Genomic DNA, 11,424 nt, shown 5'->3' with positions numbered 1-11,424 from the left:
AAGGGGTTGTCCGCTTTTTACTATTTATGCTCTGCTCTGTTTTCCTGCTCGTCGCAGAAATTGCAGTGATGAGCTAGTGTAATTATAAAAATGGCGTCCCCATTCACTTCTATGGGACGGATCTGTAGGATTCACTTAAACAAACAGAGACGTCCTATAGAAGTGAATGGGGACGTCATACTTGTAATTACACCTGCTCCTCACTGCAATTGCTGGGGTGCTGGGAGTCGGACCCTCTGGCGATCTGATATTGATGAGGATAGGTCATCAATAGTAAAAACCCTTTTAAGGGCTCATGCAGTTGAACGTGTGCTGGCGGGGCTGGAAATACGGAAACGGAATGCACACGGTGTAACTTCCATTTTTTTTTGCGGACCCATTGAAATGAATGGTTCCACGTACGGTCCGCAAAAGAAAAGGAACAGACATGGAAAGAAAATACGTTTGTGTGCATGAGCCCTAACTTTAAGACTGGATCATACACTCCTAAAGAGAGATTTTTTTTTTCTATTTACAAAAATTGTTTTAGTGCCAATCTAAAGTGCTTTAATGCTTTTCTTTTATACACCTCTAGATTGCAAACATTCCACACCCCACAGCACCAAATGTTATTTCAGGTGTCCACCAGTGTGTGCACACATTACAGTTTACATATAGAAAGAATTACTCAGCATGAAAAGTAAACTTTGTAAATACTTTTCATCATTTATCTTGTACTGATCCTGAGTCACAGCCTGTAGAGCACCAATCATGATCCTGCAGACTTCAGAGCTAAAATCCCCCAGCAATCCTTGTTGGCTCCTCATTTACACAATGTTTGGCCTGATGCTTTTTTTTTCTTTTTTTGGGGGGAACTGCATAATAGGAATTCAGCTAAACCTTTGACAAAGTTGATTATTTACGATATCAATCAGCAGAACTGTGAATGCAGCTCTGGGCTATCAAACACATTTTATGATAAAAGTAATATCTCAAGCTCTAATTTTAATATAATAATAAACTGACACAAACAACATATAAAGTCTCTACTCGGGTAAGCCAGCATCGTCTCCTGGACTCCTCAGCCCATGTTACTCCTTTCTGTACAGATACTGTTTTCTCTTTTTACACAGACAACAGCATTTTGTCTGTAAACTGTCCTCAGCAAACTATACATTTGCTTTTAAATATATTTCCAGGATTCTTGAACAGGGTGGGATCCATTGGCAAAAATTGCATGTGTAATAAACTATTGCTTGGAATCATTTCCCCGACAATGTTTTTTTGGTAAAAGCCCAAAAACACAGAGTAAGCTAAAAGTCAGGAAACAGCTCAAATGTCTAATGTGTGATAGAAGGTTTAGTACAAAGCCGAGTCCGTCAGGATTCTATTATTTATACAGTTTCACTGTAAGACATTTGTGTTCAATGTCTACCACTCATTTACTATGCTGAAATACGCCTATATTAGGCATATTTCAGGCGCAGATAGCGGCGCAACATTGTGTTGCACCGCTCTCTGCGACTTCACCCCGCTCACACCAAGTCTAAAATTGTGGTATGGCAGGCCAGTCTCATTCATCATTTTCTAGGCTTGTTTTAAGCATAGAAAAAGGTCTAAATGTAAGACAGCCAGGAAGTGTGTAACAGCGTCCTCTGTGCAACGCTGTCGCCCTGCTTGCTTGCCGCCGCGGTTCCGGGCACCGTGCTCATCTGTGATTGTGGTCTGTGCTTCCCAATCTCTGCTGCAGCTTTGGGTTCTGCCCGTGTGGTTAGTATTACCTTTGAAGATTCTTGAACCTGAACACTGCTTTAACTCTGATTTGGTTGTGGTAGTACGCATCACTCCCTGGGCGGGGCTGAATTGTGTCAGGTGATCCCGTTAACCTATCCTGGCTCTCCTGCAGGTACTTTAGTAGCTCAGCCCTCTATCGAGACGCCTCAGTGTCAAGGTCCTAATCTTGTGCTACAGAGATTGCTAACCACTCGTGCTCCTGACTTCGTACTTCGTTTCTGGACTTGGTTTATCTCCTACCCCAGCCTGCTTGCATCGCCTCTCCTGTTGCAGACCCGTATTTTCTGACCTTGCTCCTGTGCCGCCTGCCTTGACCCTTTGCTCGTCCTGGCTACGTTTCTGCATCATCCTCCGGTTCCTGTCTTGTTACTCCTGGTCACGACCTTGCCTGGTTTACTATGTCTGTACTGTCAGTAACTTCGCAGGTACCTCCTGGTCTGCCTGGACCAGCTGTCACTGACTGGTTCACGCTCCAGAGTATCCCCTGGCCACTACCGACGATCAAGCCTATACTCACCATCTGAGGCTCTGGTGAAATCCGGGTAGTTGCTTAGTCACGCCCCTCTGAAGTATTGCTAGTCAGTGGCACAGTGGGTTCACATCCGCTGTTCCGTGATAAAGTGATCTTACATTATGAACTGGCGCTGGATGCGCCGAAGTTATGGAGAGGCCTGCGTCTCTTCACAACTATGGTGAATCCACCGCCAGTTTAGGGCTTTATTAAAACCGGTGTCAAAAACGCTAGTCTAAATAAATGTGCTCCTACATGTCCCATTTAGGGTAACTGTGGGCTTACAAAGATTGGCAAGGGGGATACATTTCTTTATATAGTCTGTCCCTGCTGAAAGGTCAGTAAAGATCATGGAGGGAGAGAGAAGCAAAATAGATGGAGCTACAGCAGAACATCTCATCTGTGGAGGTGCAGGATTTCATACCCCTTACAATCAGATATTGATGGCCTGTCCTAGGGAGACAACCTCAATATAACAGTATTGAACCATCCCTTTAAGTACCAGGACCACATGCTGTAAATAGATTACAGTTGGTACTTAACTGGTTAATAACAATGGACTGGACAAGTTATATGTGAAATGACTTTATACCCAGCGGTTTTGCAAATAATTTTCCAGTCTTTAGACTTTCTTGGTTATTAGCTGATCTGGCAGTGTTCTGTTCATGTTCTGTGAATGAAGACATAGTAATAGCGTACTGCTGCACTTTTCATGTTTTATGGTGGGCACGTCTTAGCTTTTAACTTGTCCTTTGCTGTCAGTAAAGTCATTTTAAATGTGTATGAGCTTTCTTCTATTTCACTTAGTGGTTTAGAGCAAGAAGAAACATGTTGTAGAAGTTTGTTGTCTGTAACAGAAGATTATGCAACAGGCGCCTCCCCCCAGGGCCCTCTGTATAATGCGTCCCCAGTGTAGGAAATGCCGAGTGCTGTTATGGTGCGGCCCAAATGTCTCTTTATGTGTGTCGCGGTGATGCTACCTGGATACGGCTGGACCCCAGGCTTTGGCTCCGAAGCAATAAATAGGGGGAATAATTGAGGGATAAAAGAATAACTTCAGTCCAGACCTTGAGATGAAGTTCAATGGCAGCTTTACTTGAATAAACGTTTCTCCAAACAGTTTACAGGCTTTGTCTTGGTTCCAGCAGGCTTTAGCAGTAAAATGGCAGGCAAACTCAACTCTGCTATATCTGACTCTGCTGTCCTGACAAGCTTAATTAGGGTCTCTGCTTTCTTCGTGATGCTGTGCTCCACTCTTTGGTCAGGCTTATGTTCAGCCAAGGGATGTGGTAGAATCTGGTGAGCTCCAACATGGAGTCCCTACCAGCACACACACTAGCACTAGCACCAGTTCTCACTGGTCCCTATCCTTCCTCCAGGAAATTGGACTCACCTACTTCTCTCCAGAGGGGGGTTAGAATGGAATGGTTAGCTCCATTCTACATAATTACAGCTCTGCTGTGTTTGTTGCCACCTGCTGGTGAACCAGGCATATTACATGTTATAAACAGTTGTCAATCAAAACTAAACGAGTGAGTCAATGTCCTAATAGGCAAAACAGTTTTTAATCATGATTAATAAAATTTATGTCAAAATACAGCATGATGGTAAGGAATCCAAATATGAAGCACTGCCAGAATCATGAACAATACCTAACATATTGGGCTCTGCATTTTGGCTTGACCATCTATTTTTATAGTGGGAGCATTATAAGGCTGTTTCATTGATGTAGGTTTCCATGCTAGTTAGAGGCGTATTCAGTTTGCCCGATTGATGCATTCCTTCCTCCAGTATTTATAATCTTGGCTACTTAGTACATGAATATTTAGGCTTTTGTACGGATATTTATTTATTTATTCCATACCAGTGTTAGGTATTGTTCATGGATCTGGCAGTGCTTCATATTTGGATTCCTTACCATCATGCTGTATTTTGACATAGTTTTTAATCATGATTAATAAAAATTTGTTTTGCCTGTTAGGACATTGACTCACTCGTTTTGTTTTGATTAAGCTATATATATTTTTGAGTGTTCCTATCACAAGTCATTTAGGATCTATTGTGATACTAAATGTTATAAACAGTTGCAAACATTATTATAGATGCACATTATGGAGAGGACCTGGAACATAATGCATAGATGACGTTATGTTAGACCAGGGATGGGCAAACTGTGGCTCTCCAGCTGTTGTAAAACTACAAATCTCATCATGCCCTGCTGTAGGCTGATATCTGTAGGCAGACTGGGCAGACTGGGCGTTGTAGTTTTACAACATCTGGAGAGCCGCATTTTGCCCATCCCTGTGTTAGACCATTAGGGACAGTAGCAGGGTGTAGGAGTGGCAACACCACTCAGGGGTGTTACAATTGCATTATCTTGTAAGTTCCCCTGGTCATAATTAATATCATGTATTCCAAGGAGAAATCCACGGCACACCAGAGGTCCTTATTAGAAAGTGCTTTTAATACATAACGTTTAGTTTACATCATTTTGTTCCATCCAGAGAAAGTATAAATGTAAGAGGCCATAAACGAAACCCCAAAGTTTCGGTCGAGTAGTGACCTTTATCAAGGGATCTGAAAAGAATATAGACAATCTCTTATAAGGTATCCTGGAATACAAAATGGTGGAGGTGGTGTTAGCCTAGATATAACATAAGTATGTAGATAATGATAATAGATGCCGTTTCTATATAATTAGGGAAAGATTAAGCATAAATGTAAACTGGATAAACAATCATATATCATCTAATCATGTGACTGTGAGGTCACGGGCTTCCGATCACGTGACGGGTCATGTCCCGGAGGCGACGATTGTGCAACATGATTGCCTTTAAAAAGCGTGCATGCGCGAGTGTACAGACGCAGCCGCCACACGCTGCTGCCCTCGGCCCGGCTGATCACTAACAGCTCAATAGAGGAGTTAAACTTGAATCGTTATCTATCATTGCATGAACTGATACTTTATCAATCGCTGTGTCGCCTGATGAGTTGGCCCTAGGCCAGCGAAACGCGTTGGGTTAAGCTCTACTTTCATGCTATTTTGTTGTGGAAAGAGCTATATGTACAGTTTACTTGCTGTGGTACCAGGTCTCTCTTTGCTTGGTCCCTTTTTCTGACGAAGCTGGGCAGTCAACTGGTGCAGCGGAGGGACGTCAAGGGACACACTAGGAGGGAGTACTAACACAGTGGGATTGCCCTGTCGAGGGTGAATACACGTTTCCCCTGTGCAGAAGAGGGATTTCTAGGGGTAGAGACCCAGTGTTCCCCTCCCTTCCTCCCCCCTCCCTTCTTTTGTGGTACGGCACAGCATTTTTTTGCACCCACACTACAGTGTGTTATATTGTGTTGAGCACTTTGTTGGTTCATCAACCTCTTTTATTGGGTTAACATTTTAAGTGTGTAATAAAAGTTAAGTCTTAATTGAGGTCACCCATTAATTTTGGTTTTTATTTGCTCAATATTTGGGTACCCATCTGTTTGTGACTTGAGATTGACCATTGATTTCCCATGGTTGTTTAAAGAGGTAGTCCTAGAAACCCATGACAAAACTCACTGGGGGAGATTTATCAAACTGGTGTAAAGTAGAACTGGCTTCGTTGCTCATTGCAACCAATCAGATTCTACCTTTCATTTTTCAGAGCTCCTTTGGAAAATAAAAGGTGGAATCTGATTGGTTACTACGGGCAACTGAGCCAGTTCTACTTTACACCAGTTTAATAAATTCCCCCCATTGTACATATGGTCTCACAGCTTAGTGTTATTATATGACCAGCTTTCATTGAAATGCATAGACAGAGACACACAGAGAACTATGGAGAAAATAATATCTCCATACTACCATAACATAATATTAAAGTGGTTGCACAAAGTTACCAAAACATGGCAGCTTTAGCAGTACCCCAGACCTGCGGGTATCTGCAGTTGTTATGTATTATTACAGCAACATGAAATGGTATGGTTGACAGAGACAGGGTTAACCACCCTGTTCCTCCCCTCTTAGTAGGAATGGGCTGGTCCTACTTCCTGCCAGGAGGTGGAGTTCTAGATAGGACAATTACTCCTGCTCCATGGGTCTTAGGGATCTATTCTTGATCCAATTCTCCCGTGACACCACTACTGCAAGAAAAACCAAGAATCAGCTTTCCTAGAAGCTACAGTGTTGATAGCAGAGTGACCAGCAAGCCACAGCTTTACAGACCCAGCTGCAGGTGAAGGACTATGGTTTAGACATCCATCACCTAGACCTCTTCCAGGCCAGATCAACTCAAAGCCTGCATTATACAGTGGATACCAATAGCCACAAATCCCAGCATCCAGCTGTTAGCTAGAAGTTCAAGGGAGAGGCATCAGCAAGATAGCATGTCAGAGGTGCCATTAACACGTTCAGGACCTTGGAATGCTCATCCTAACTTGCAGGTACTTAACGCACTAGGATGAACAATTTCCTCCTGCAGTTAAACTGTCACTGTGAGTAAACACACAGTTGATAAGAACTGAGCTACTTGTAATTCTCCTTCTCTAGTGCTGAGGAGATCAAAGCTGTGGATTAGCCTGCCCTTCCTCCTCAGCTGCAGAGTTAACCCCTTCAGTACTCCTCACACATCCATAGCCCTTCCTTAGTGCTATGTTTGGGGAGCTGTGTGACCAGTGAATGTCATTTACAAAATGATCCAAACATGAAGTAGACATATTGGAAATGTAAAGTAAACTATTTTAGGAGGTATTACTACCTGTTTTAAAAAGCAGAGAAATAGAAATTTTGAAAATTAAGAATTTTTCCAAATTTTTGGTAAATTTGGTATTTTTTTATAAATGAAAATGAAATATTTTGACTCAAATTTACCACTGTCATGAAGTACAATGTGTGATGAGAAAAGAATCTTAGAATGGCTTGAATAAGTAAAAGCATTTTATAGTTATTACCATATAAAGTGACACATCAGATTTCCAAAAAATGGCCAGGTCCTTAAGGTGAAAAATGGCAGGGTCCTTAAGGGGTTAACTGACACTGTCAAAACAGTATGGACTGAGCACTCACATCCAGATTACCTGATAAAATAACGATTTATTGAAAATTCTAAAACATATAAAACACATCAAACAAGAAATCAGAGGTAGTTACTGCAAATTCAAACAATGAAGCTGATATTACTGCAGACGCATACAGATGTATACAGGTGTATATAAAATGGCAAATATAAATGGCAAAAATATAGTATCTTGTTTTGGGTAAAATGTCTTGCTCTGGATAAAATGTATTTAGTGCACCCAATACCGCAGGATCCTCAATGGCATATATCGTCCCCTTACAGGGGTATGTTCTTTTAAAAGCAAAGTGATTTGATCCATTTGTGAGAGCTCAACCACAGCATGTGCAAATGTATTGGCATAAATGTTAGTTCTGTAACACAGCGTGGTACGGCATAGAGTCCGGCTCTCTGTGGCGTCCCACTGGGCCTGGACTGCCAATACCACGATTACCTCTCCAGACGACTTTCGTATTCGTTTCTTTTCCCAGTAAGAGGAGCAGGTAAAAGTGTATTCTTGTCCTCAGCAGTCGTAGGACCTGTGGTGTATCACATGTTGTGTCACGCGACGTGAGCTTGAGGCCGGGTCCTTCCAAATGGAATGTTCGTTTGGCTAGCCAACAAAGTCCAGTAGAGGATTAAACTTCATAAAAAAGTCCTTCTTGGGTGCGCAGGTATCAACCATACGCGTTTCGGGACACACTCTTGGCCCCTTCCTCAGTGGTAACCTGCCATAATGATCATCATTCCTTTTTATATAAAATTTGGGCTCTTTTTAAAACCCGGAATATGTGTTGATCTCAAAACCTGAAATGGAATGTGTCTGCCATCTTGTACCTCTACTTTATACATTAAAATCCACATATTCCGGGTTTTGAAAATAGCCCAAATTTAATATAATAAGGAGGGATGATCATTATGGCAGGTTACCAACTGAGGAAGAGGCCAAGAATGGGTCCTGAAACGCGTATGGTTGATACCTGCCCACCGAAGAAGGACTTTTTTATGAAGTTTAGTCCTCTACTGGACTTTGTTGGCTAGCCAAACGAACATTCCATTTGGAAGGACCCGCCCTCAAGAATTTAAGTTTGAATCCAAGGGTCAGTCTTGGCAGTATCTTCTGTACTTCTGATTTCTTGTTGGAATTTTAAAGAACCTTATATCCTTATATGTTTTAGAAGTTTCAATAAATTGTTATTTTATCTGGTAATCTGGATGTGAGTGCTCGGTCCATACTAGCTGTTTTGATACGATTTTCATTGTTGACGTGGTGGATCAATAGGACCTAGCAGCACCTTCCTTGTTATTATGGGGTGAGCCAGCATATCCGTTTCTTCATTAAGTGACACTGGCCACCATACCTCATGATCTGGGGATAGAAATTCCACTTTGTCCCAAACTACTTGTGGATGTACAACAAGTTATATGTTGCACTGAGTAAAGAGAGACTTGTATTCTTTTACTTTTGGTCTGAGTCTTCAAATCACCTTTTCTCTGCATTGATCCCCAGGGAGCAACAGCCTGAGGGAGCACACCATGATACAACATCTAATCATGGCTACCACCAAACCCATCGACTGCACCGGCTCCTCCAATAATAGGGCTGCATCTATCCAAATATGTGGTATTGCAGATCTGCTCCATTCATGTCAATACTGGACACAACCAGTACCATGTCTGGCACTGTTTTGGGACGAAAACCCAATCACAATATTTCCAGGTGCAAATCACAAAACAAACTTCTAGTTCATACTGGTGTCCAGACACTCTGTCAATTACATCAATATTTTTGGCAGAGGAACGGTAAAGTCTGCAGTGCTATTCTTGCTGTTGAAGATATTGCCAAGACTGACCCTTGGATTCTTTCACAGTTTACACTGCCAGGTGTTAGGATCACCACAGTTTCTGCAAAACATGCAGCAAAACTCTAACACCAGTCTTGATCTCCAATGTGGTGGCACGAGATGCACCAAAATTATTAAGAGGAGCACGCCACTTAATACACCACCAATGATGGTATATAGAATATTGTAAACATGATTGGACAATTAAATTTATTGACATGAGAATATAGACATGATTGGCAAAAAATAGACAATTAAAAAAAGCTAAGAACAAACACAACCACAGCGGTGGTCTGGGGGAAGGATACACATATATAAAGTGCTAGTGCAATAACAAGGTAACTTTACGTAAAATGAGTATTAATAGAAATCACAGCTATTCAATATGATATGTGACTAAAAAAAGGCTAATATAAACATGGTTCACTTGGAGCCTATGGCCATATATGAATAGACAAATAATTAATATAAATCGCATAATCAAAAAACAATACCATCCAGAAATGTATGGTCCTGTACTATAGCAGGCCACGACCACGCTCTGACGCATGTTTTGTGGTCAGCTTAATCAAGGAGTAAAGCTGACCCCTTGATAAAGCTGACAGCGAAACGTGCGTCAGGGACCAGCACCTATCTGACATTGATGGCACATCCTAGCAATATGCCATCAATGTCCCAGATGGGCCAACCCCATTAAGATACTGTTATTTATGCATCTACTTATGTAACACCAAGGTATGCATTTTGGGGTTCTGCATGGTGTGTCGTTCTCACCTTTGATCTGACTCGGCTCTCACTGGAGTCTTGTTTGGAGCTTTCATAGGGTAATGAGTCATTTGCCAGTGATTAACTCAGAAAAGCCTAGCTCATACTCTGAGAACACATTAAATGGGTTCTCTGAGACATATCCATGCATTTAAAATATTATTAGATCTTTCTTGTACATTTTCCTCTCTGGTAGCGCCCCCTTCTGTTTCTCCTGTGTCTAAAATTCAGATCTACTGCATTCAGTGGTGGACCAACATGCTCTTTTCCTCTTCTCAGTCCTGGCATAGTGATTAGGGATGAGCGAATCGACTTCGGATGAAACATCCGAAGTCAATTTGCATAAAACTCAGTTAGAATACTGTACGGAGCGGGAGCTCCATACAGTATTAGAACACATTGGCTCAGATGAGCCGAAGTTATTACTTCAGGTAATAACTTCAAAAATTAATTTCTACTGGAAAAAAACTTTTACAAAACTCGGGTTTGGTTCCAAGGTTCCTCGGGTGGTAATTATACCTGATCTCCGCTGCTGAGTTCTGGCTCTATTACTAGCCCGTCGGCTCTGCAGATCCTGGGTCTCTGGATTGATGCTGAGCACGTGACTGCTGAAGCCAATGAATCAGAGACAGGTTAGGCTACTTTCACATCTGCATTTGCAATGAGCAGGACACTGGGTCAGTGGGCATGCTATGCAGTGGGTCAGATTTAAGTGTAAATAAGTTTGTGACGCCAGTTGCAGCTTGCGCAGGTACTGTAGAAGGGCCCTTTAAGATGGTATAGCTCATGTACTAGGTTAGGAATGCCAGAGGGGGATATTGTCTCTGTATTGTGTCAACGGTGTCTCCTACCTGTAGTACGGCTGGACTCCTGTATCCTGGCTCACATGCAACAAAATTGAGTGTTGTCAATAGGAGTAATGGAGGAATGATGGGATTCCACACAGAGAATAGGGTCCAACTTGTCTTTACTTGATAGTATAATGTGCATCTTTAGTTCCATACAGTTTACAGCAATAGTCTAGGATCCCAGCAGGTGTTGGCAATATGTGGCAGGAATTATATATATATTCTGCATCTAATACATACGCCTTTAGATCTGGCAGGTATCTGTCTTCTGCTCTGTCTTGGGTTCTGCTTGGTTTGGGCCTGACTAGCTATTGAGGTACTTATCTTCTCCTTGTTCTGGAATCTGTACTTACAGGACTGCTCGCAGGGTATGGTAGCTTCTTCCTGGAGATCTAGTAGTTCTGAAGATGGCTGCTTCCTTGGTCATCCAGCTGAGGTAAGGGACTCAGGCTGGGGATGGTGATCTTAGGTCTCAGGGAGGCTTGGATCCCTGGTTGGGGTCCCTATTTCTGGGAGCTCCTATTCACACAGCCTACCCCAACAGGGGGTGGCTGGTACACTGCCTAGAACTTTCTGTCCTCCCTCTGAAGTAGGATCTGGGACAATTCCACTCCTTCTCAGATAGGGGGAAGCTAGCCTGGAATAGTATATTC

The 11,424-nt window shown here is 42.3% G+C and overlaps 1 long non-coding RNA gene across 1 annotated transcript; it reads right to left on the bottom strand.

Annotated features, from left to right (window-relative positions):
• Positions 1 to 7,653: 7,653 nt before the first annotated feature.
• On the bottom strand, positions 7,654 to 8,303 carry LOC121002345. The gene is made up of 3 exons (XR_005779289.1): positions 8,245 to 8,303; positions 8,152 to 8,156; positions 7,654 to 7,768 (listed from the first exon to the last, which is right to left on the bottom strand). It is a non-coding gene; the product is annotated as an uncharacterized LOC121002345 (long non-coding RNA).
• Positions 8,304 to 11,424: the final 3,121 nt, after the last annotated feature.

Source organism: Bufo bufo, chromosome 5 (genome assembly GCF_905171765.1).
Source record: "Bufo bufo chromosome 5, aBufBuf1.1, whole genome shotgun sequence".
In the NCBI taxonomy this organism is placed as follows: domain Eukaryota; kingdom Metazoa; phylum Chordata; class Amphibia; order Anura; family Bufonidae; genus Bufo; species Bufo bufo.
Note: the sequence above shows the minus strand (reverse complement) of the source record. Positions and strands in the feature narration are given on the sequence as shown.